General features: G+C 39.7%; 1 protein-coding gene across 1 annotated transcript in view; it reads left to right on the forward strand.

The window, feature by feature from the left end:
• Nucleotides 1–721: 721 nt before the first annotated feature.
• Nucleotides 722–20275, forward strand: part of plekhh1 (pleckstrin homology domain containing, family H (with MyTH4 domain) member 1) — a 222185-nt gene continuing 202631 nt past the window's right edge. The window contains exon 1 of the mRNA XM_071207236.1: nucleotides 722–847. The gene's annotated coding sequence lies outside the window, so the exon portion shown is untranslated. The remainder of the gene's footprint in view (nucleotides 848–20275) is intronic.

The following is a 20275-nucleotide window of genomic DNA, read 5'->3' on the forward strand; positions in this document are numbered from 1 at the left end:
AGCACTTTTTACAAAGCATTCACACATTCATATAGAAGAGGCAGAGACTGCCATGCAAGGTGGCATTTTCTTGGGGAAACCAACATTCACACACCGTTGGCCATCAGTAGCAACTTGGGGTTTCTTGGCCAAGAACACTGCAACATAAAACCCCCGCCAATACACATACACATTACAAACAATACATTTGAAAATACATGTTTTTCACTGGACAGAAATAATATGAAAAACTATAATCTAAAAAATAAACTGTCAAACAAATGTAGTAGAGTATATTCCCATTTGACGTGGTAGAGAAGAAGTATAATGTTGCAGAAAATGGAAATACTTGAGTAGAATACCTCAAATGTTATCCCAAGAAGCCTAGTCTAGAGTACGACTACTTGATTACATGAAGCCATACTTAGTTACAGTGTATCCCACAGCAGATTTAATATATGTTTTTAAAAATAAACAAGCTTTTGCTGCTTTTTGGAACAAATGAATCTTCTATAGGCCTATGCTCTTCTGCTGAACTGTTTGGTCACCCAAATCAACATCAAACTGTGGACTTAAATGGATAAAAACAATTATTATATTACTAGGGCGCTGTTTTATAACTTTGGTGATTGAAAAGCCACTATTTATTTAAAACAAATAAATTAAATAAAACCAAGTTTCAAGTTTGAATAAAGGTTTTCCTTCGTTTGCCAACTCCCCATCAAAACAAGATGGCGGCGGTCCAACGGCAGGAAGTAGAACTCCAACTTTGGGATATAAATAGTTTTTATCCTTCAGCGGACAATTTGTATTCATCCAGATGTTCAGAAAAGTCTAAAAGGCATCTAAAAGTTTCGTCAGAGCAGCGGTAAGTGTTTCTAAAAATAACTTCTATGTTATCTTGGAAACTACCCAACAATTTTAGTTTGCCAACGCTAGCTTTCAAGCTAAGATCGGTAATGTTGCTAACTTGGCGTGAGTAGCTCCGTGAGCTTGGTAGCTAATTGACCTAGCATACATTTAGAGAAAGACAACGCTATTTGTATTTTTTATGTGATAATTAATGTTGAAACCGAGAAAACACAATGAAATTCTGCTGGTGTAACAATTGTTTTTAGTTGACCATAATTGTTAAGATAGTATTTAGCAGCCGTACACATGCTAATAAGACTAACGTTGCTGCATAGCTAAACACATTGACAATACAATTAGGCCCAAGTAATTTTGCTGCGGGTACAACTAATAGTTAAACATTACACACATTTATTGTCTGCCTACAATTTATGTGTGAGTTGCTGTTAAAATGTTTCATTACAGCAAGAGGTTTTTGTCATTTCAAAATCTTGATGTGACATTTCGATGAGTGATTTTTATGTAGTTCAGAAATTCTGTCAGATATAATATTGAGCATTTTCATCCATTCGCTTTCGAAAGGACATAACTAGATCCCAGCTCCTAAAAGAAACAAATAGACAGTAACAACTTAAGCTTCAGGACCTTCATTTGGCCACTTGATGGCTCTCTTTTTCACCAGAAAATACAAACCAGCTGGATTCATTAAGCATGAGGACACGGTTGATCCTGAGTCATCAGTCTTCATTTACAGGATTGTTTGTTCAGTAGACTGTTTTTATTACTGTGCTAACTAAGCAATGAGACAGAGATTGGCTTACAATATAACTTTGTATGTAGGACAGTTGTACCTCTATGTGAACCAATGTATGCCCACTCACTTCAGTCAATATGCAAATGTTTTTATAAAAACTTGTCATGCATTTGCCAGGTTATGAGTTCACGATTAAACAAGCATAATACAAAATCAACTCATTTAATTATATTAATGATTCAATAACAGATTTCTATTTGTTTTTACAGTAAAGGCCTCAAGCTAAAACTTCCACCTCCTCCCTCTCATGCTGCCACACCTTGTGAGAATCTGGGTTGTGTCTTGGCAAATCCTTTAATTGCTCAGGGTCCCCTGTGGCCCCAGGGCCTTCCACTTAAGCAAAGCCTACCTGGATGAGGGTGTGTCCACTTCACACACTCAGCTGCACTAATGGCATGAACTTGCTGTGCCCCTGCCTCATTTGGTACCGTCACCAACATGTTGCTTCATCGCGTCTCCTCCAATCAGTCACTCACACTCCAAATATGGAGATTCACCACCTGTAATCTGTTCTCTCGTAGTGTCCTCCCGAGCCCAGAGGCAGATTTTAGGACCTGTTTTGTGAGTGTGTTGTGTGCATGCTGTCATGTGTTTTTAGTTTCACCAGGCTTTTCTTGTGTGACTTCATTGTTCTCATTGACAGGTTTCCAAGTTGTGTAACAGGAAGTGCAGATGGATAGATGTCCAGAGATTAATATAAAATGTGTTAAACAGTTTCATCTCATTCAAACTACATGTTGAGGAAAATCCAAACAATTTTGACACACTTACACATTTTATAGCTTCACGTTATGATGCCTCTATTAGCAATAAATGCGTTGACAAAGAAAAACATAAAAAAACAACTTTTTTTAAAATAACGAATCATTGCTTGATGGTCTGGTGAGTTAAGCATTTGATTTTAGAAGAAGTATTCAGATCCTTTACTTAGGTAAAGCAAAGCGTAAGTAAAACATTAAAAGTAAAAATATCTTGTTATACAAAACAATTCAATTTTACAATTAGTTAAACTACCAGGACACATTATTACATTATTAGAGATTGTCATGCATCAATGTATTTTATTGTTGTGGCTGGTTGAGGTGGAGCTAGTATTAAGTACTATACAGTGCTAACAAGCGGTATAGCATTTGAAAGGCTATTTTAATAGTGCACAGCTTGCTTCACAGTTTCTGCAAACTTTTACAAACAGCATCAAATATATTTTTTAACTCTATTCTGGTTTAGCTCTAAACACAAAAACACTGAATCCGTAGGTTCCATGTCAAACACTAACCAATTATTTGTAGGCTACCAACAAGATTATCTACACCTATTATTTGATTTAAGCAGTTTAGACACTCTCCTGTCCTATGTTATTACAGACCTGTGAACTAACCACAAACATTTGTATCGGATAGGAATATAGCAGAAACATTGAAATGGATATTTGCTAATATTTTGGGGGGTTCTAGGCCTGTACAGTTATAGGGAAAATATATCCCCTCTGTGTAAAGAGATTCTCTCTCTTTTTATCACCTGAATCTCCTCCTAGAGCACCATTGTGTTCTTTGTAACCAAATCTCTCTCAGAGGGGCGTGGGGAGTGGATCCTTATTTTCATCTAAAGTAACAGACCCAGAATCAGCTCTTTGGAAACAGGGCTGAAACAGAGGCGTTTATGGGATGCTACAATGATCTGTTTGGTGTTTGGAGCCAAACACTTCAGAGACATGTTTTGTATATAAATGAGACCGATCATATATTGATGAAAAACAGTATAATAGGGGACCTTTAAGTCTTTTGGACAGTTGAATGTCAGGTTGGTATTGGGGCGAGTTACGGCGTCATGGTTCATTTGTTGAGCGTCAGTGAGGGTGTGGTGTGGTGTGGTGTGGTGGGGGGGAGGGGGGGGGGGGCGCAGAGGTTTGGAGGTGGACCGTCAACTGACAAAATTAAAAGTTCCATCAAATCAGGGCAATACTTTAACATTTGCATTTCCACTGAATCAGAGCGGGCGAAGAAAGACCGCTCAATTGAGGGGAAACTTGTTTGACGTGTGAATGGGCGAATGCGTCAGGCCCTCGTCGAACACAATCATGGCTTCACAGCTTTGGACAGAGTCTGGGTCTTTCGCTCAGATCCTGCTGGAAAACTCGGGCCTTTTTTTGTCACTTTTTCCTCATGTGTAGGCTGCTTGGCAGGCGAGCCCTCCTGCAGTCAGGGTTGGACTCGCAGCGGCTTTCGTGGCCAACCAACATTGGGTTGATCATTCTCTCTTTGGGGAAACTAATAATACATATTAAAACATTTTGTACACTCTTTTTCTAAACGTTCATCGTACAAACATCCTTTTATACTTCTGTCTGTATTCCTTGAGATGCAAAAAAGTTTACATATTTGTGTATTTTCAACAAAGCCCTTACCTTATGCCCCAGTGTATCCCATGAGGTTGCTTTAAATAATCCTATTCCTGTCTCAACAGATTCAAAATAAGACGAGATGTTATGAGAGGACAGATCCCATTATGGAAATTGTTCATATTTGGGACACCTCTCATTTATCCTCTCAACCTGCCAGTTAGTCAAATTAAACATGATATTTCGAAGGGCTCCTATGTAAACCCACAATAACAGGCAGCAGGCTTGTTCCCATTGTTGACAGTTTGAACGTGTGCAGATGTAGCGTTGCCGTTTTGTTAACGGTCACAGCTTATCTCCTTCGTGGCTTTGCATATCGAGAAGTAGCAGCACTTTCCCACGCTGCTTTACATGCATTTGCTTCAGGAGTAATTGTTTCAGATAGAAGTGTGTTGAGTGGGAGTTATCACAGCTGCTTTAACCTGCTGAAGATAAAGTGCTATTACCAACGCCTTAATTGAGGTATTATTGAATATAAGGTAAATGTGACTCAGAGGAATTAAGAGTGCTAGTGCAGGGATCTACAACATAAACAACTCCACAGCCTTTATTTTCCCTCCAATATCAGTTTAAAGCTCTTGGAAAAAAAAGTGCTTTCATAATCACGCAGCATTGAAGCACAACGGATCTAGGCCTGGGCTCACGGAAAACCTGCCAAGAACAACAAATGTTCCCCCGCCCTTTGTGCTCGCTGCTTTCCATATTCAAACTTTGTTGGCACTGTAAATAATTAACTTATAACATCCTGTATTTCAGTATATCAGATAATAGGCAAATGTTTTTGATGCCTGGATTCTGTTTGATTCTCTGGCGCCAGCTGTGTGTTTTGATGCAACCTACTCTCAATATTCACATAACAGAACGGCATTTGTTTTTTGTTTGAAAATGTGGTTAAACTGTTTGCTAAGTTTTGATGGAAACTTGGCCGGTGAGTTGTTAGCAGAGGTGGGAGTAATTCCTACATGTGCAAGTCTCAAGTCTTGACCTACAAGTATCAAGCAAGTCCCAAGTCACTGTGGTGAGAGTCAAGCAAGTCAAGTCAAGTCATTGCTCAGGTCAAGCAAGTCAAGTCATTCTGATGAATGAGCCCAGTTTCCGCATTGAAATCAGTTAAAAAACAGTGGTTATGAAAATGGATTCAACCCACACTATGATCTTCATTACATACACAGTTAATCATTTGAAATGCGACTAAATTGCATTTGCCATTACACATATTTAATTTAAATTTCTGTTAACACTAGAACCGCCAACAGCGTCAGCGCCTACATATCATTTTCAAATCATTTAATTTGTTCCTCTTCATAATTTCCTTATAAACTAAGTAGGACGATTTAAAACTCACTTAATTGTGTTAATTTAGAAATTGCTTCAGTTTATCATCATAACAGATAAAAAAGTTAAGATTCATTTTACAATAAATCAAGAAATGATGCACTTCTACAAACAAAAACAACATAATTAAAACATTTAAACAAACTACTAGTAGTAGATGAACTACATTATTCCAAAGTTTACAGTAACTTCTGATAACAACACAGGGGAAATAAACGAGGCATCTCTCTCTCTCTCTCTCTCTCTCTCTCTCTCTCTCTCTCTCTCTCTCTCTCTCTCGACAGCCCGTCAGTATCAGGGTTAGTCAAAATGAATCCCTTGGCGGTTCTAGTGTTCATTTACCATTTTGTCTTCTCTTTGCTTAATCGATTTGAGTCTAACGTAGCTTAAACTTAACGTTAGCTTTCTAGCTAACACAACACATTCACGCACCTTTCTCTGTGGGGTTTTTTGTAGTGACGAATGAAGTTGGATGTTGTGTTGGTCGTGTCACTGATCTGTATGCAGCAGACCCTGCATATCGCTGTTCTCTTCTTCTTACCGTCATCGACAAAATAATCCTTGAATCCAAACTTCACTATTTGTGGAGTAAAGCTAGCTGCTGCTATGTTAACTGACACTCCTGCCTTCTAGTGGGTTGCCAGGTTTGCGCGCACGGAGCTATAATCACGTTTTTCGAAAAAACTAAACGTAATATCTCACTACAAAAACAAACGCAAATATTTAAATTTAAACAGTCAAGTCCTTTCAAGTCATCTATCTCAAGCTTAAGTCAAGTCTCAAGTCATGAATACCAAGTCAAAGTCAAGTCTTTTATCAATGTTAGTCAAGCAAGTCTCAAGTAAAAAAATATGCGACTCGAGTCTGACTCGAGTCAAGTCATGTGACTCGAGTCCCCACCTCTGGTTGTTAGCAATCTAACCCAAGAGAGATTACTCCTCTAAACCTTTCAGATGGTTTCATTTAAACACGTTTGAGGCCCAGAGAGGTTTAATCATCCAATTTCTCCCAAGGAAAGGCCAGAAAATGAGATGAACATTTGTACAGCAGGAGTGTTCTTTTCTTTGTTTCTCTTTCCAAATTAAAGGGGACCTATCATGCAAAATGCACTTTTGTACGTCTTTTATACATGAATATGTGTCCCCGGTGTGTCGGGGACCTCACCAAGTGTCAGAAAACACAACCCTCTCTCTTTTCCTCCATACGCCAATTTCGGGGCCGATCGCTGGAATCCGTATCGGCTGATACCGATCGCCGATCCGATCGAGTGGGCGGGGCCTAAATGGAGGATTTAAACATCATGTTAAATCTTCCATTTAAAGCTCAGTTTAAACTCAGTTAATGGGGCTCATTCACTGGAGCTTCCACTAACAACAATCAACTTAATTATTACATTCAAATGATGTACATTATTCAAGTTTACATTCACTTTGGATAACACGGGAGAAATGAGCGGAAGCGCTCTCTTTTCCTCTCTCCCTCTCTCTCTCCCCCCTCTCTCCCCCTCTCCTGACAGCCTGTCAGTATCTCATGCAGCTCACTGATCCAGTAATGAGTGACCCGACAGTGAAGAATAAATATATTTATAATAACTAGTTTAGCTTGTTCCAGAGGTAGATCAAATAGCTAAGTGTGTTAGGTCTAACTCTTGTGTGTTTCGTTCCGCTCACTGGTCCGGTGGGCGGAGCTGCAGGATTTCTGCTTCACACACGTTGCATTCCGCTATTTTACTGTCTTTTTCGGACACCTTAAAATAATGCCAGACCGGTGAAGCCATTTTGGCGAGCTTGTTTTGCCGCACACAGAGAAAAGTGTCATGTATTTTACGTCATGCGATCGGCTCTCGCAGTCGGCATGTTTAGAGAGCACCGATCGATCGGTAGAGAGTGAGTATCGGCCGATCTCGATCGGTGACCGATCGATCGGAGCATCCCTAATCTGTTTGGTATTTTGAAAAAAAAACTTCACAGACATGTTTTATATAGGTATGGTCCTATAATATATTATTCAAATATAGCATGATAGGTCCACTTTAAGCAGGACACATATTGTTGATACTCTTTGTAAACTTTGATTAAATAGTCCTCGACTTCTACTTAAAGGTGGGGTAGGTAATTCACTTCAGAAACACTTTTTGTTATATTCCATGGAATGCTCTTAACATCCCGATAGCAATGAATACATGAAATGCTTTGACAATAAACACATACAAAAATGTCATCTGTGGAAGCCGTGGTACTGTAAAAAGCACGACCAATCATCTGAGCCGGCCCGGCTAAAGTAACTGGATGGCCTACCTGCCTGTCAGCCTTCCATCTCGTGCTCAAACTTATCTCGTGCCCTCATTGGTCATGTGCGCGTTCGTGTGTGTTGGAGGAGGGGCTCTGTGAGGAAGTCTGAAGGAAGGGGCAGATTTTTTTCGGCTGCGTACTTTCAAATTCTAGGGCACTCGAGCTGGTTTCTCCATTCTTACCTACCCTACCTTTAAACTGGCTATTCATATATACAATGTAGGATTTGTACTTGTAATGTATTTAGTCTTTTACTTTCCGCCACTTATTATCCATCTGTCACGATTCTTGTGTTTTCCAGGATTATTAACAGCAGCTCTGCTCTTCAGGTACGCAACAGTGCGTGACTTATGGTAATAGCCGTTGGCAGGAGAGAAAATAAGAGCAGTTATTAAAATGAATGTGCTGCTGCTCCTCCTGCGGTCCAGAAGGCGTTTGAACTGGGCTTTGGTGCATTGGGACCAACATCTATCCTTGTTCTCTGTCAGTGTGTGTGTGTGTGTGTGTGTGTGTGTGCTGTGTGTGCATGTGTCATCCCCGCTTAATCTCAAATCCAGCCTCCTTTCCATTCTGGCCTTTTCAGATGTTTCACTTGTTGGGCACGGATCAGAGTGTCTTACTTGTCCCTCGAGCTGATGCCAGCTTCCCCTCCAGCCTGCGTTGTGTCTCAACATGGTTCGCTAAGCTTCAAACAGACGCCACACTGTACTGGAGCCCCGTTCCCTACTTTGAAGTGGGAATCCTTGCACTTAGCACGTTCTAACGTCATCATAGTTTGGTTTTGATGAGATCCAAATGCTGAGGCTGGCTCTGTCATGCTGTCTCCTTCTGAGCTTCACACTTTATTCCCACTGTTTCTCCCCAGTAAACATGACCTTAGACACTAATTCGACCACCTAAGCTGCAGGAACTGGGTGGTGATGCTCCCGATGTGTCTGTATGTCTATTAAAAGCAATTGGTCCCATTTAATAATCTCCGGGCTGGGGTAGGAAGTGAACATTTAACAGTACATAACTCAAACCTCAGCCATTTTTGAGCAGTAGCCTTTTCTGGGAAATGATTTAAAATGTGTTTGAACAATTTTTCTAATGAAATAAACTTGAACGTAATTGGATAAAATGAACGAAATGTTTTTGTTTAATCTTCTGTGTGTTTTCATAGCAGCTTATGATTTAAAAGCTACTTGGAAGTCATGGCAGAGTTATATGAGCAAAGAGTTTCCATAAAATATCTCAGATCTACTTGATGGATCAGCCTAGAATTTGGTACAGACATTGATATTTCCCAGACAAACAATCCTACTGCCTTTTTAATGATACTCAATTTTCATCTTGATGACATGGGATTGCTTGCCTTGTTAAATCTACAGTCATGAAGAATAAACAAAATAACACTAGTTCATTTCTGTTTGTCTGCGTATACGTTTGGAAAGTTCAAGCACAAGGAAACACAAAGTGAAGAATCACATGTTGTTGTTTTGGATAGTTTAAGTCCAGGCACATTTGTAAAATAAGTTGTGGAAATATCATTTGTCATGGCTATAATTGATTAAATTACAGACTGAATGGCGTGTATCCGACAGTAGCAAGAAGCGGTAGGCGTTTTTTCCAGCTCATTCCTGCCTCTGTGTGTAACTAAGGTCTGCCATGATTTCTGTGAACAAATTAGCTTCAGGTTAAAACTGTCATTTCCAAGTTTATGCTTAACTGCATTTAACGGATCACCTGTCTGTTTACACAGAAGCTGCGTGTGAGCGTCTGCAAACAATATTTCATCATTCCAACAAGCAAAGATAAGAATCTAACCGTATTACTCGCGCCTTTTGAGCTAAACTGCAGAAGCTACTTGTTGCATAAGCCTCCCAGGCATGATCTGCCCGTCATGTTTTCCGACTGTGGGAGAAAGGCTCTCCTGTAGAGGGAAGTGTTTGGGTTTTCCATGTGAAGCTTCCAAGCCTCCCGCAGCCGTGTGGTGGCCGAGGCTGACACAGGCCTCTTGAGGAGCTCCAGGATGCCATTAGTTTGAGTGACTGGCTGTGGCTGTGTTTGGGTCGCTGTACCTTCCACTCTGAGCAGCAGTGGGCCTTTCTTTTTTAAACCTGATGGGGCATTTAAAGGTCACCTATTATGCAAAATCTACTTCTTCATGTCTCTTCTACATCACCATGTGTCCCCTCTTCTTCATGTCTCTTCTACATCAACATGTGTCCCCTCTTCTTCATGTCTCTTCTACATCACCATGTGTCCCCTCTTCTTCATGTCTCTTCTACATCACCATGTGTCCCCTCTTCTTCATGTCTCTTTTACATCAACATGTGTCCCCTCTTCTTCATGTCTCTTCTACATCACCATGTGTCCCCTCTTCTTCATGTCTCTTCTACATCACCATGTGTCCCCTCTGTGGAAAGAGACTCTGAAAGTTTCAGGAAAAAAGATTCTCTCACTTTTTGTCCTGATCCATTTATATAAATACCTGTCTGAAAATGAGCAGATTTTGACCACTTTATGATGTCATAACGATGTTTTGGCTTGTGTAACCATTAGCCAATCACCAACCAAGGTGATGACATATTAACAGCCTCATTTTATATATGAGTTCTTACTGCAGTGGCCTTGGTTCAAATCTAACTCACGGACCTTTGCGGCATGTCATCACCTCTCTTTCCCATTTTTTTTTTTGTCTATCGTTAAAGATATTTACAGTGATGGTATTATATAACAAAAGTAGAATTGTTTATGTATTTATCCAACAGCTGACATGTCGGACATTGTAAACAGACGTGTTGTAGAATTTAATTGAATATATCGGCCTCATTATCACTCCTGATATCAGTGACAATATGTAAACACAAACAAAAAACAGAGCAACAACTGAGGTAAATATCTGTCTCTTAAGTTGCTTATGTTCACCAGCGTGTAGCAAAGTGTGTCTTTCTGCTTCATGGTGGGGAGTGTTTTAGTTTTTAAAGCTTATTTTCTGAAACCAACTGCCTGGTGGGGAAAAAAACAGTGCTAGGAGATCGTTGAGTGTGAACTAAGACAGTAAAGTTGTGACCCGGACAGATAAACAACGAGCTGAATGTCAATTAAAAGCTCTCTGAACCCTTGGGGATTATGGGATAATTCATTGTTAATGAATCACAACAAGCGGCTGTGAATGTCGTCATTTGATACATTGTTATAGTGAGTACTAGCTATCAATTCCTCTGTACTTTAACTAAAGGATTTCTCTTGAAATGGAGTGTATTGGTATTTTACTTAAGCAATATCATTGGATACCAAAGTCTTTCTGATTTCTGAGACTTTACATACATGTTAACCTCACTGATCCCGCCACCTCAGTACCTTTTGTCTCGGTGGGTGAGCAGTGCAGACCATAGCAAAGCCAACTGCTTTTTCTAGTTTTCAGTGTTCAAATTTCCGTTTTATATGCAGAACGTGCGCTAGGCCAAGCATGGTGCGGCCTGCTGTACAAAGCGCTGAGGGGCTTGTTGCTGTGTGGATGGAGAGCCGCCGTACAGGAGGCTACAGTGCGGCTGCTGTTTGTGCAGGTGTGCTGCAGTATGACGTCCTATTATGAAATATGCTGGACCTTCATAGACATTTTTGTTTTTTCAACCATTTGGTGTTTTCAAAAAAGCCCCCGTTTGAGAGTCAAGGAAAACAGAGTGATTTCCAGCTGGGGGCTCTTCTGTGGTTTTGCCCCCACCTCCATCCCCCTCGCTAACTGGTGAAGCTGAAGGCAGAGGGGCAGCGTCAGCGTTTATTTATAGAGAGGCTGCTTTGATGTGTGGACTGACGGCTGATATTTCCAACATTAAGCTGTGGGCAACCTCTGAACTGTGCAGAGAGCCACCTGTGAGCTGCCTGGTTTAATCTCCTCACCGATGGAGAGCTCTGTAGCCGCAATATGTTCATCACAGAGGCAGACTATTCATTTATTATTCATTTTTTGAGATTTACCAAACTAGAAAAAAATGACCAAACTACACTGAACAAAAATATAAACGCAACACTTTTGTTTTTGCTCCCATTTTTCATGAGATGAACTCAAAGATCTAAAACATTTTCTATATACACAAAATAACCATTTATCTCAAATATTGTTCAAAAATCTGTGATAGTGAGCATTTATAATCCATCCCACCTCACAGGTGTGGCATATCAAGATGCTGATTAGACAGCATGATTATTGCACAGGTGTGCCTTAGGCTGGCCACAATAAAAGGCCACTCTGAAACGTGCAGTTTTGCTTTATTGGGGGGGTCCGAAAACCAGGCAGTATCTGGTGTGAGGGGTAGGGTTAAGCTTAGGGTTAGGGTAATGTTGTGAATCGAGTGGCCCATGGTGGTGGTGGGGTTATGGTATGGACAGGCGTATGTTAAGGACAACGAACACAGGCCACTCGATTCACAACATTACCCTAACCCTAACCCAAATCCTACCCCTCACACCAGATACTGACTGGTTTTCAGACCCCCGCAATAAAGCAAAACTGCACGTTTCAGAGTGGCCTTTTATTGTGGCTAGCCTAAGGCACACCTGCAATAATCATGCTGTCTAATCAGCATCTTGCAGGCATGAGAATCACTCACCTTTTGGCGAAATTCGCCGTTTTGAATCCAAAATAGGTCGTTTGTGTGATTCATGTAGATCTGCAATAAAAATATTTTTGGGGTATGGGGGGGTCTGGGACCCGGAGTAATCTGCGGCCGCGAGCTGTTATGTGCCATCATGACACGCATGGTGTTCTTTTTTTATATATTATAATGCAGCGCGAGCTGTGTGCTCGAGTCTTCCTGCCTGTCGGCTCTGCTGCTCCGCGATGATGGTCTAGCTTCAGCAGCCACATTAGCTACGGGTGCGTTCGTTAATATTAACTGTGTGGTCCGGAGTCACTGTGGCACAGACTGGACCGCTGGTGAACAGCTGTTAGAACGGGCCGTTCAGGTGTTCAGAGCAGAGCTCCCTGTCGGAGCGCAGAGCGTGATGTGCACTGAAAAGTTTTTCTGTCGCAATATTATCGTTGAGCTAGCTAGCTAGCATACATTGTCACTATCTGCTAACGTTAGCTTTAGCCTTCGTTTTCTAATAGTTTTTTTTTCATAGGCGATAAACGGAGGTGGTATAAGTATAGATCTTGTACTTGAGTAAAAGTAGAAGCACTCAGATATTGTACTAGAGTAAAAGTAGAAGTACTCAGATCTTGTACTTGATTAAAAGCAGAAATACTCAGATCTTGTACTTGAGTAAAAGTAGAAGTACTCAGATCTTGTACTTGATTAAAAGTAGAAGTACTCAGATCTTGTACTTGATTAAAAGCAGAAATACTCAGATATTGTACTTGAGTAAAAGTAGAAGTACAAGAGTGTAGGAAGGAATACTCTGTTAGTAAAAGTACTGCATTCAAAATGTTCCTCAAGTAAAAGTAGAAAAGTATTCTCATCAAAATATAGTGAAAGTAGCGACAGTAAAAGTAGTCGTTGTGCAGATTGGTCCATTTCAGAATAATATATATGATATGTTTTATAATGATTGATCATGAAAGTGTTCTCAAAGCTGGTGAAGGTGCAGCTAGTCTGAAGTACTTTGTAGACTGCAGGGTAGCTGGTGGATTTACTCCAGGTGGAACTAAAGTCTGATTCAACACTTGATTAGATTTCACATCATTCATCCACATCTGTGAAGTAACTAAAGGTATTAAATACATGTAGTGGAGTAAAAGTACACCATTTACATATGAACTGTAGAGGAAAAGAAGAACAAAGTAGCAAAACATTGAAATACTTTAAATAAAGTACAAGTATTTCAAAATTGTACCTAAGTATAGTACTTGAGTTTATGAATTTAGTTACTTTACACCAGATGCCATAAAGATAGAAAGACTCAGGCTTGCACAGAGGCATGACAATAGATTTTCAAAATGCTCAACAGTGCTGCCAAAATTATAAACTGACTGCTACACAATTAAAATAAATGCTTTTATATATTTCTATTAGATGTGACTCTTTGGCGTTTCTGTTATTATTAACACTGCTGATTTAGTTGTTTTGACTGCTAAAATCCTCTGTTATTCCTCATTTTAAAGCCAATATTCCGTGGGGCGGGTCCTTGTCACCTTTTCCATACCTGATGAGTTTGCATCCCTGATAATACTTAGTAAGGAGGTCATAATATTTTTGACTCATGGCTGAAGTTAAGTTTCTCCAGCTCTCCCCAGGTTGGCAAACAAATGCATCTCAAAATGCATCAGATTGATGCTTTAAAATATGGAATATTCAAAATGTTCTTCCGGGGGAGCATGCCCCCGGACGCCCCTAGAGGGATAATATCCTTCTCACCTTTTTCACCCCTGACCCGTTTTCATGCCTGATCTTGATATGCCACACCTGTGAGGTGGGATGGATTATCTCGGCAAAGGAGAAGTGCTCACTATCACAGATTTTTTCAGATTTGTGAACAATATTTGAGAGAAATGGTTATTTTGTGTTTATAGACAATGTTTTAGATCTTTGAGTTCATCTCATGAAAAATGGGAGCAAAAACAAAAGTGTTGCGTTTATATTTTTGTTGGGCTGTCCCGAATACCATTTTTCGGGCTCCGGATATTCGGTAGTAATCAGCAGCGAATATTCGAATATTCGGTGCGGAGAGATTTGTATTTTTTTTTAATAAATCTTTTTTTTTTTCACTTTTTTTTTTTTTTTCTCCAAAAGGTTTCATAACACGCTCCGAATCCGAGACACCTGACAACACGCTGTTAAGCAGAAGCGCAGAGAAAGAGCATACTATTACGATTTATATGTATTTATTGTCTCAGTACTCGCCAAACATTAAAAGTTAAACTAAATGTGTCCTCTGCATTTAACCCAGCGCAGCACCCGGGACCAAATCTGGTTCCACATTCCGTCTATAACATTTTACAACCTGAACAGTCAAACAAAAGATACAAAACACATATTTCTGTTATAAACAACAATACTTTTAATAACATAGCCGTATAACAGTAGGCCTAACGGTGTCATACTTGTTACTGATACAGTAAACTATTTAAATAAATGAAGAACGAAAAATAAATGAACGAACTGTAATAAATATAATAATATTACATTTTAATAAACGAACAATTTAAATACAAATAAATGAATGGCTTGGCTTTATAATAAAACAAACTGTAACAAATAGAACAAGGGAGGTAGCGCGATTGAGCTATAACATATCCATAGCGATGAAATCTACTATGGCATCTGTTATCTCTATCTTTCTTTTCTCCGTTATCGGTTTTTGGAACTGTAGGGTCTGCTGTATTGTTGAGGATGTTGATGGCTGGGATGCGTGGGGATGCACCTATGGACACAATTTATTATTAGGCTGAGCTACTCAACTTTATGCCAATAATTGCCTTAGCCCCAGATGTTCCCACATTACTCCTATTATTTTCACTATTCTGATAAAATTAAAAAACTAATATAAAAAAACAATTCGGTTGCTTGCTTGCAACTATTTTCCAAGCAAAGTAAGTGGCACCGTTTTTATCATGTTTAACGTTACTGTTTAAACGGCGGATAAAGCAGCTTCATCATGGCAACTTCACAACAGCTAAGCTAAGCTAGGCTACTACTTACAGCATCCAGGTGACTTGAGTTGTTGTGCCACCGTGGTAGGCCAGTTTCTTATCACATATTTGGCACACTGCCTTCTTTTTACCGTCGTCCAATTTAAAATGGTCCCACACAGCTGAAGTCTTCGGCATTTTATGGGTGAAACGAGGTGAAGCGAGGTGAAGCGTGCCGTTTGCGTTCGTGACTGTGAACAGTGAACGCGATGTCAGGAGCACAGGCTGAGATTGTATATATTTCCGCATTTTAACAGTGCAATTCAAAAGTATAAATATAGTATAAGAATATGGCAATTCGCCTCTATTAATAGCATACATTTAGAAAAAAATATTATTTTTTTTTGAAAAAATATTTATTTGTTTGAAAAAAAATAAAAAAACGAATATCTGAATAATGAAATTGAAACCCGAATAGTTGGCCAACGAACGAATATTCGAATAGTCGAATATTCGGGTACAGCCCTGTGTAGATAGTCACAGCTTCTTAAAAAAAGAGTATTGATTTTCCTTTCTTTCACATTATCGTAAATTGAACAAATGATCATACAAATAATCATTTATCAGTTCTAGTCCAAGTTGTAGACTTATCAAATATGTATTCATATTAAATACTGTATGTTCAAGAAAATATAAATAATATTAGTTAAATGTATTTTATAAAGCTATCTCCACTTGCTGATGAAGTTGTCCAGAGTAATCCCACAAGCTCTCATGTTGTTTTTTTTAAATATTTATAAATGGTTGCATTAAAATGCATGGTTGGACACGTTTCCCCGTCTACAAAAAGGGTAGAGTAGCAAATAAGCGTAATTTGGCAGCAACAAAAACAACATCTGCTCAGTGCAGTCATGTTGATGTTGGCGCAGAGCTCAGCGTGGTTTGTGTAGTCCGACTGCGGGCCTCATGGGAGCTTCTCCTTCCTCTCACCGCCTCCCTTCTCCCCCTTTGCACTTTATGAAGCAGTTAAGTTATTTTACATCATGTCTGCTCCCCACAACAACCCTCCCCCTTTCTACAAATCTCTCTTGTCATTATGAAAATAGTCCTGTGTAGCAGCTTTGCACGCCAGCGTCTGGTGATAGAATAGCTCCTCTGTGGACGTGGTGTGTTCAGAAGTGTGTGTTAAGGTGTGTGTTTCATGGAGTAGGAGAAGGGAGATGAGTGATTGCTAGCAGGTGACTTCAGCACGAGTTGCTGGATAGGAGTGGTTTTGAGTGTGACAGGAACCGTTTCCAACGTCAGGTGTAATTATGAGAAACGGCCGGGGTCACAGCTCAGGTGTTTGTGTAAAGGTCCTGAAAGGAGTACAGATCAATACCAATGCAGGAATAGACTATAATGTATACTCTCATGTCTGTACTCTGTACTAGAAGTAGAAGAGACACTAAATCATTCTGTATAATAGTCCCTTCAACCAACACTACTGAAACAAAGAGAAATGTGCAACTCTAACAAATATAGTTGCACATTTTATAATCACAATGTTTCTCTACTGCAACTCATTAATAATATTTTTAAGCACCATCAACACATATGTTTTATTGTCCACTTTAATCTGCAATCAGTGGTCACATTTGTATTAACTGAGACAACAAGCACGCCTTTCATTACATTTGTTACACAAGAGACGAGTAAAACATCTGATAGATTTAAGAAATTATAACTTTTCTTGTAAGTATTTCCTCTGCTCTTGCACAATAAGTCATTTTAAAACCTTAAAAAACGTTAAAGTTGTCCATATCCTAGGTATCCATGGCTGCATTGCACACTTACAATCTAAACGTTATAACTTTAAATGTTAAGTACGTAAAACATACTAAAAGATAAGGAAACTTTGTAATTGCTGCTGCCAGTAAATCATTAAAAGCCTGTTTTAATACTTAGGACATTTGATCTGTTACACTTCTTCTCATGCGGTGCATTACGACTGGAAAATGTCCCACAAATCCCAGAGGTAGCTACAGAAAGAAAAAGCAGCGGCATGATGCGACCTGTTAGGTGAGCGTGTATGCAGTGTTTTCTTTCTTTCTAAATCGATGCCAGTTCCTAATAGTCTTTAATCCCTATCAATCATTTTGGTAGGCCCTTCCCTCAATCCAGCTCTGTGATTGGCTGAGAGCCAGTGGCCAGACGGTACTCAGAGTTCACATCCATTGTGATGTAACAGTGGGAACTCACCTGAGGGCTCCCCTTTGTCTCAACTGAGCTCCTTTCGAGCTGTGTGAGTCAGCATGCTTTGCATTTAGTGATTGATATCTACGGCACACACACAAACACACACCCTTCAACCTTTCATTAGCGCTCACAAGCCTGCTTTAATGTTTGCTTGGGCTGTTCTGACATGTCAATCACACAAACAGGCATGCTCACACATACACACACACACACGCACGCACACACACACCCACGCACACACACACGCACGCACACACACCCACGCACGCACACACACACCCACGCACACACCACACACACACACACACACCCACGCACACCCACACACACACCCACGCACACACCGGCTTTGACAAGTGACAGAGGTGGATAGATGCACTGTAGGCTGTGCAAACTGGTATTGCAGGTTTTGGGGGTTTCACCAGCAGCAGCAGTGAGTGTGTGAATGGCTGCCCAATGGTTGGATGAGTAAGCAGGTCTGTCTCATTGTCTGCGAGTTCATCACTGACCTCATTCTTTAATTTCCCTGAACAACAACTTGGTCAGGCTCACATCGAGCCAACATTAGCAGGTCTAGACAATGACTGTGAAAATCAGCAGGACCTAGTGGTGATGCAAATTACATAGAAGCCATTCATTTAGATTTAAAGAAATAAAAAGATTCAGTGGAGCTTCTGTGGAATATAAACTTTTAGTGAAAGCCGACAGCAGTGAGTAAGATCCGTATTGGCCTCAGTTGTTTCCATATTAGGTTTTTCCGATCCTTCTCCTTAACAATTCAATATAATCAGGACTTAAAAAAAGTGAAACAAAGAAAAAACAATATTTAAAAAAAAAAATCCAATTTAATTAATGGAACAAAAGAAGAGAAAGCTATGATAGCAGTATGGCGACTAGCTTGTGTTTTCTAATAATTTCTACATTTGAAAACAAGTCAGATTTGCTGTGTATAATCTTTAAAGTGACTTTGTGGTAAGACCCAACCACAACAGCTTAGAAATGTAAATATGTAATTAATCAACATGTTAACGTGAGTTAGCTTGGAAGATTTGATTTGAATAACTCTAGTGTACTAAAAGCTAATTAAGTTAATTCGTTGTTTTCAAAAACAGAATGAGAACTTGATTGACAGGAGGAACAATTACAGCAAACTACAACTATAGAAGGACATGGAAAATAGTTAAAATAGTAGTTTTACTCATTTTACATTATTGCAGGGCTCAACGCTAACTTTTAAAAGTGGTTGCCAGGCTGGCAACCAGGCATCAGCTTTTGGTTGCCAAAACTGAAAATACGGTTGCCATTTTTAGACACCTTATATTTTAAATAATTAAGATACTATACAGTTATACATCAACTTAATAATGAACATGTGACACAAAATAATGTCCAAATGCTTTACAATAAGTAATTAATAGGGATGTCCCGATCACCTTTTTTTGCTCCCGATCCGATTCCGATCATTTGATTTTGACAATCTGCCGATACCGATTTTTCCCGATCCGATCTTTATGCAATGCATTAAGAGAAAAAAAAGGTAACAGATAAAGGCTGGTCATCCAACGCGATGAATTCAGCTATCTTGGCTGTTATTGTGTTGGCCTTTTCACTGTTCTGGGGCAGTTTCTCTTTCCTTTTGAAAGTCTCTGAAAGTGTCGGTTGTTTCAGTGCCGTTACCCGAGTGGCCGCTGTGTACTCGTCGTGTTGTTGTTGGCGTTTGTTTCTCAGGTGGCGTATTAGATTGGTCGTGTTGAACGTAGCTCTGTTCTTTCCACCACGCGGAACCTCTGCCTTGCAAACATTGCATCTGGCTGTTACACTGCCTTCGCTTTCAATTTTATAATACTTCCAAACTCCTGACATTTTCTCTGTCCCGACTCCCGAGTCACCAGCTGAACGTAGCCTCTCATTAGCTTACTGCTACTATTAGACACTGCGCCCACTCTGTTGCCAGATTTCAGAGAAATAAGCAACCAGGTCTGAAAACAAGCCCAAAGAAAGCAACACATACATGATGTTGTGTAATTTTAAACCAAAACTAAGTCCTCAGGATGACTTTAAGACGTGAACATGGTCATTTTTGTTTTGTAACATTAAATGAAAAAAAAAATATTTTAGAAAAAAAAAAATCCCGATCCCCGATTTTTTTCTCCCGATCCCCGATCTTTTGAAAATCACGTGATCGGCTCCGATCCCCGATCACGTGATCGGATCGGGACATCTCTAGTAATTAACGCAATTATTTGAAACTTAAGTGGTAGGAAACTTGTCCGCCCTCAATTGCTGGTATACAAAATACCAGTGGTGCAGCTGTTGTCCTGTTCTTCACAGATCCCTCACAAATGAATTGAGCAAGTCACTAGTTTATTTTTCATCCGTTGTCTCCCTTTCAAGTTTGGGTTTTCCTGACCTTTGTGCTGACCCCCACCATAGATCCATTGGCCCTTCAGCATTGAAGTCTTGGATTGGCCAGACTCATACATTTCTAATGTTAAATAAATGAAAACCATTCACAGCTAAGAATTAGATATTAATTATTAATGCTGTAAATTACCTTTACTATGTCTAACTATATTTAACATGTGTTACTTTTTTATAGAAGTGATTATATTTGTATGCCAATATTTTCCTATGGTAAAGTTTAGTTTTGCACTTTTATTTTGGTAGTAATAAGATCGGGACTCTTATTTTGAAGGAACTTTTACCGGAAGTGAATGCACATATATATTTCGCCTCCCAAGACTTTACACATTTCCTCTTTGCTTTTCGTTTGGGTTCACCTTGCGCTTTATCAGTTGAATCACTTTGAACAT

The sequence above is a fragment of the Pseudochaenichthys georgianus genome, chromosome 22 (assembly GCF_902827115.2).
Source record: "Pseudochaenichthys georgianus chromosome 22, fPseGeo1.2, whole genome shotgun sequence".
NCBI lineage: Eukaryota > Metazoa > Chordata > Actinopteri > Perciformes > Channichthyidae > Pseudochaenichthys > Pseudochaenichthys georgianus.